Source organism: Solanum lycopersicum, chromosome 10 (genome assembly GCF_036512215.1).
Source record: "Solanum lycopersicum chromosome 10, SLM_r2.1".
NCBI classification, from domain to species: Eukaryota; Viridiplantae; Streptophyta; class Magnoliopsida; order Solanales; family Solanaceae; genus Solanum; species Solanum lycopersicum.
This window is the reverse complement of record NC_090809.1, coordinates 50,226,548-50,233,581: the sequence shown is the minus strand read 5'-3', so window position 1 is coordinate 50,233,581 and position 7,034 is coordinate 50,226,548. Positions and strand designations below refer to the sequence as shown.

At 34.6% G+C, this 7,034-nt stretch overlaps 1 pseudogene; it reads right to left on the bottom strand.

Annotated features, from left to right (window-relative positions):
* Positions 1-3,593: 3,593 nt before the first annotated feature.
* LOC138338892 (uncharacterized) lies at positions 3,594-5,155 on the bottom strand (annotated as a pseudogene).
* Between the last annotated feature and the right edge of the window lie 1,879 nt (positions 5,156-7,034).

The following is a 7,034-nucleotide window of genomic DNA, read 5'->3' as shown; positions in this document are numbered from 1 at the left end:
TTGTAAGAGATTGGTTCTACTGTTGGCTCAAGTCTGAAGCAGAATCACATGCTTGTGTTCCGATTCTGTTCAAACTGTTCTCATCACCATACCATTGTTGTAATTATGTAACTCAGATGATATTTTATGCCAAGGATTCCTGTTAAATCCCATGATGGTTGTAATCTCCTTCCTTTGCCATGTGGATCGTGCTCATCCAATATGATGATTCCTATTAAATCCCGTGATTGCTGCAATCTCCTTCCCTTGCAATCTGAGTCGTGTTCATCCAGAATAATTTTTGGATAGGAAACGCTAATAGTTAGACTATGGAGATTAAGGAGAAACGATCATATTGTTCGAGAACCAGGATCTCCACCACAAAGTTTAAACTTAAACAAACATTCACCTCTATTATGATTTAATACTCAAACTTAATAAAAAATTTACCTCTATTATGATTTACTGAGGGAAAATGGAGTGTTCTTGAGTTTGGACTATAACCAATGTAGCAGATAGTTGCAATTACCAGTTTCCTTTATTTATTCTTGATGTATTAGTTTGAGGATACGATTAAGTCATTCTCAACTTTAGGATAAGTTAATTATGAGCCAAAAAATTTTAATCACAAACAACTACCAATAAGAATCTTTCAAATCACAAGCGACTATTTTGTGCCAGTATAAAGCTATTGAAGTTTACATGTTTTAAGATAAGTAATATTTTATGTTTCTTAGTGCAATCTGTTTTTTTTTTCTTTTTTTTTGTTAAATGCATTCATTCAATTTTGGAATCGAAAAAGTCAATTTGATTTGAGTGAGTTGTACAATAAGCCTCCCTATCTGATAATTAGATACTCCATCTATCTTTTCATAAGATGAGTTAAATGGAACACCATGAATAATACCTTTAAACAAATAGTATACGTTTTAACCAGTGGTGTATCAATCATAACACACATTTGTGTTTTGTGCTTCTATAACAAGTTTTGATGGATCTTAGCATTTTTTTTAACCTTTATCTTCTTTAATATAACTTTATGTACTTTTCAAGGTTATGGCTCCTAGTAACCAATGGATGCAACTAGTTGATCATCGGCTCGATGAAACCTATTTAGTAGGCATGCAAAAGTTTTTGCATTATGTTTTTAAAAAAAAACAGGAAAAAAATATGAAATATACGATATCCATGTGTTAAATGTTACAATACAACTTTAGGATCTCGTAAAACAGTTGAGACACATTTGCAAGTGTATGGAATAATTAAGAATATATACTTTTTGGTATCACCATGGAGAACGTTTGGACGAGCAATTGTCAGAATCTAAATTTGAATTTGAATTTGAAGATGGTGATGAAGTAGATGAATGTGATAGCGGGGATGAAGTAGAAGAACTGTTGAGGGATTTCTATCCTAATCCTGATTGAGGAACTACACACATGATGGTGATGATTTTCTTGACGAGGAACCAAATGTTGAAGCAAAAACTTTTTACAGCTTATTGAAGAATTTCGAGCAGCCTCTATATCAAAATTCCAAAGTTTCAAAGCCATCTCTTTGATTAAATTGCTTCACATCAAAAGTATGGGTCATTGGAGTAACACGTTATTTACAGTGTTATTGAAAATGTTGAAAGAAGAGTTGTTGCCAGATGACGCTAATTTGCCTGACTCATATTATGAGGCAAAGAAGATAATTAAAGAACTCGGCCTTTCTTATAACAAAATTGATGCTTGTAATGATTATTGCATGTTATATTGGATGGATGACAGCCAATTCGATTCTTGCAAAGTTTGTGGGGCGTCTAGATGGAAGATAGCTACACTCAGCGGGGAAACAAAGCATACAAAGACATCTATTCTTATGACATGACATAAGGATAAAAGAGTTGGTGATGGAATAATGGGGCACCCAGCTGATTCAATTGCATGGAAGTCATTTGATGAACTTCATCCTTCATTTTGGCTGAGCCTCGTAATCTTCGACTTGAACTTGCTAGTGATGGATTTCAACCATTCCGAAATTCAAAAACCTCACGTAGCATTTGGCTATTGGTGCTTATTCCTTATAATTTACCACCTTGATTGTGCATGAAACAAGAAAATTTTATTGAGATAAGGAAGAAGATATCGCATGAAAAGCGAAAGGATAATTAGAATAAAAAAAGTATCTTTTTTGAACTTCCATATTGGAAGAGTCTGTTGTTGCGACATAATTTGGATGCTATGCATATTGAAAAAAATATATGTGATAATATTACTGGGATAATCATGAATGTAAAAAGGAAAGATCAAGGACACAATTAATACTCGGTTAGATTTGCAAGAAATGAATATTAAGCCAGAATTGCATCCTATCCAAAAGGGAGAGAAAATTGAAGTTCCAAATGCATGCTACACATTGTCTCCCGAAGATAAGCACAAGTTATGCCTTTTCCTAAAGAATATAAAGGTTCCTGATGGATTCTCATCTAATATTTCTCAAAATGTGTGAACCCGAAAGATCACAACATATCTGGTTTGAAAAGTCATGATTTTCATGTTCTTCTACAACATATACTCCCTCTTGCACTCGTGGTATGTTGTCCAAAGAAGTTTGTGAACCTCTTATTGAGCTATCTTTATTTTTCCTTATATTCATGGATGAAAGGCGTTGAAAATTGATAACTTGGAACATATTAAAGCTCAAATTCCTATTACACTTTAAAAGTTAGAAAGGATCTTCCCTCCCTCATTTTCTAGTGTCATGGTTCACTTAACCTGTTCATTCAGCTACTGAAGCTAAGATTGTTGGACCGACACATTATTGATGGATGTATCATATGGAACGATGGTTATATTTTCTAAAATCTTTCATTGGTAATAGGGAATGTCCTGAAGGTTGTATTGCAGAAGGCTACATTGCAAATGAATGTATGACCTTATAGTTTTTACTAAATTATGCAATGTAGGTTCATCTAATTCTACAAAGGTAAGAAGAGTTCACGGTAGCAACATGTCCAAAGAAGTGGCTTCTCTTGAAAATGGAGAAAAGCTGAAAGTAACATTGTGCAATAATTTAACTGTTGGAATAAATAACAAATTATTTTGGAGGCATTTAGGAAAAATTGTTCATGATCGTAACATCTGTCCGTTAGGGAGTAGCCTCGTGGAGTGATATTAAGCCAGAAAAGTTATGTCACATGTGGGCAACTGTTGAGGTAAATTTTTTTAACTCCATTCAAATCTTTCATTAACATAAGTTGATAAGGATCTACCTATAATATTTGTCCAATAAATTTGTTTTGCAAGTTCCCCTGTATTGTGTTTTTCTATTGTGCAATATAATCTTCTCTAGCTTTTTCTTTCAGTTTTGCAATTTGTTTCTCTACTTTGTATTGCTATCTCAATTATGCTATGTTTATTGCTTAACAGTTAAATGAGAAGGGTTCTAAAAAGCGAGAAAAATTATCCTAAATCTTTATACAATTAACATCCTTGAATAAGGATAGTAAAAGATAAAAAATTTACCACTAGATAGTGTCTAGCGGTCTATTATTAAACAAATAAAATATCAATAGGGACAAGTACAAGCAAGGAGGGCTAGGCCTTACCTTACTAATCCTACTAAAGTACCTAAATTTTGCTACCTAACAAGCATGAAAAAAATAAGAGCTAGAGAGAACTAAAATTTTCTGATCATCACAAAGTTTTTAATACTCTCCATCATGATATTACAAATGAGGTGCTTAAATAATGTAAAAATATGTCAATCAAGAAGAAAGTCGAGTTACCAACCTCAAACTTTCTATTACTAAATCATGAATTAAAAAAGATTGATTGTCCATCAAAAGTAACTTGAAATATTTTTCTTTTGTCTTTCTTCTTCAAACCTTTCCAACAACTCTTGATCATTCATACCTTCTTTATGGATTTATTGGATCTAGTTGAACCTATTGATATTGTCAAATGATTTTGCTTTGCTTGTCGCATCGGTAGGTGTCTTGAAATAAGCTCCTCTGTCATTTTATTGTCCCAACTATATGTTGCCTTCCAGATGTCTGTTTTTTGCTTTTGTTGCTTCCTCTTCTTTGTTGCTAGGTGATATATCCCCATCCCTAGACACTCTATCAAAGAAAATTTCCAACATATTGTTTTCCTCATTTTCATCAAGAGAATCCTCACCCAAATCCACTTCATCTTCATCAAAATAATTCTCACCCAAATAAATTGTATTTGGCACTAACGCACTTGACTCATTCTTCCTTGCAAGCACAATTTAGGCACAGATACAGGTGCTTCTAAACTTAATTTGCTATTTAAAGCAGGTGGTGAACTTGTTTTTCTTGGATCAAAACGTTGTCATTCTCTATTAACCTTACTTGCTTTCCAGTAGTCTTCAATAAAGCATCAAAGTTAATCGAACATCATAAGTCCGTTGAGGCATTACTAGTATCTTTCCTTTTCTCACTGTCATGAAAATTCTCAGTCGGATCCTTTTCACTACATGGGAAATTATTTTGACAGTAGGGGGAAGGCTCTAACTACTAGTTGATTTTTTGTGTGCAACCAATGTCCAGATTTTAGTTGGATTCTCGTTTTAAACCTGCCAAACATGCTGCCCAAAATTTTCAGCATCTTCAACATCGGATATATTCATTAGTTTTTTCCCTGAATCAACTTGCGGCACATCAACCCCAATTCTTGGTGTCCCCCTGCATTTTTAGTTGCATTAGACATCAAATTCAACATAACTTCTTTTGATTGCACCTCACTAGTAGCAGCCCTTTGTTTTTGGTAGTTGTTTGAACACCATTATTACTTGTATCAACATCCATTGAGTTTACACAATTTTGATCAGAAGTGGAAGCAACCAATTGTCGATCTAAAGAAGTAGCTTTACTTTGATCGACATCTACAGTCTTTCTTTTTTCATTTAATATCTCTCTCACATTGCCTTGGTACTTTTCACGATTGGTAGTACCTTTTAAATCATCTTTAACGGTATCATCAATTTGTTTGTTATTTTGATTTCTTTTCAAAATCAGACGACAACTATCTTTATCAAAAGCTTGATACTTACAATAATTGCAATACAAAGGTTGATTATCATATACAATCTCCTGAAAAACCTCGATCAACTTACCAGAATTTCCATCCACAAACAGCAACCTTATACGATTTGGAAGCTTTTCCATTAGATCAAGTATCACCTTGACCCTAGCCGTGCTAAGTCTTGAATTGATTTGAGTAGCTTTATCTATATCTATTGGTGTCCCAACTATTGATGCTATAAACAACAAAGACTCTTTGCAAACAAATCAGGAGATAAGTTCGGTAAAGAAATCCAAACCATAGCTAACATTGTTTCCTCCTTAGGGTTATATCCAATGGACCATGGAAAATCCCTATATCCGTTCTCCTCTCCATTGTAAAAGAGATAATTAACTAAGCGAGATAAAAGCTAGTACATAATCTTCATATAGATCAAACCTCACAAAAATTTGTCTTGGAGCAACAATTAAACAATTGCCCTTGGTACCAAGATGTTTTGGTTAAGTTGTCCTTAATACATTCAAATCTGGTGCACCATGGGATAATTTAAACACCACTGCTTAATGTAATCCCTCTTCGATCATAAAGCCTTGCCTTTCCTCCATTGAAAACGTGATAGTAGGTCTTCCATGAATTACTTTGATCGATTTCATAATTGTTTTCGAGTTAATTAGGGTAGATTGTTTAGGATTTTTAGTTTTGAGATTGAAAAGGGCGGCACATGTGGTGGCTTGGGGTGGTGGGGCGGGCTGGACAGCCTGGAAAGGAGGCCGTCCAGGGCTGTAGTAGCCATGACTGCTGCCTGCCAACCTAGGGTATGACATATTCTTGTATTCTGGCTCACACTCTTTTATGAAAGTTGGAGGACATAGTTGTAAGCGATGGACAAATCCATTTTATATTTCATGTGATAAATTTTAATAGTATGATAAGTACTCCAGTACTGTATTTTAATGGCATGAGAGTTAAAACACCTTGTTCTGCATCCAACAAATTGTAACCAAAAAGGGAAATACATACTGCCAAGCAAAGTGTGTATATTATAATGATCGAGAACACATGAAGCCCGTTAAATTAATAGAGTAATTTAATTGATACATTAGAATTATGAGATATCACTCCAGACAGAAAAAAAGATTAAACACAAAAACATGTAAGACTAGACCTTGCTTCCAGAATTGACTCTTATGGTTTGTTCCCTACAACAAACCAAAAGAAGGGAGAAATTAAACTGTCAACAACTCGATTCAGAAATTTGAAAACCTCAATATAGGAAATCCAGACTAGCTTCCATTGCACAATTACTTTGTGAAAGCCTGAATTATTGGCCTCCATCCAATTCACTATCCATTTCAAAGTAACATGATAACCAAATCGAGTTGGCGTTTGAGGGTCAAAGTATGATTGTTCTACTTATGGAGAAAGAGCTTGAAATTAGAATTTTGCATTTCTTTAACTTGTGTTTCCCGGATATCCTTGGCTGATTCAACAAGTAATTCTTTGCATGCCATCACCTCAATTTATTTTAAAGTCATCATCTCCTCAAAGCATGAAGGAATCTGCTCAAGATGTCGTAATCTTGTTAACACCAAGTGCTCAAGGCATGGACAAGCATCACTTGAAACATTCCATTCAAAAAAAGAAAGATCTTGCAGTTTAAAAAATTTGAGGTGAGGGAAATGCTCATGGGTCACTTTCCATTCTTTGGAAATTAATAGAAACGTGTAGTAGTTTGAGTACCACAAGTTTGGGGAGGGTTGAGACCTCATCAAGACTAGATATGCAACCAATGGATAGTCTTAATTTCTTGAGACTTGATGGCAAGTTAAGCTCGGTGGCCCCTGCACGACCCCAAGAAAACTTGATCATTTCAGGCTCAGTAAGAATGTTAAATGCAGGGGAACAGGAATTACATGAAAAAACTCCACATCTTAATTTTTGAAACTTTGGAATCTTTGCGATGACCATGTTCGTTTCCTCCACACAAGAATACCATGCTGAGGAAAGAGTTCTCAAGCCATC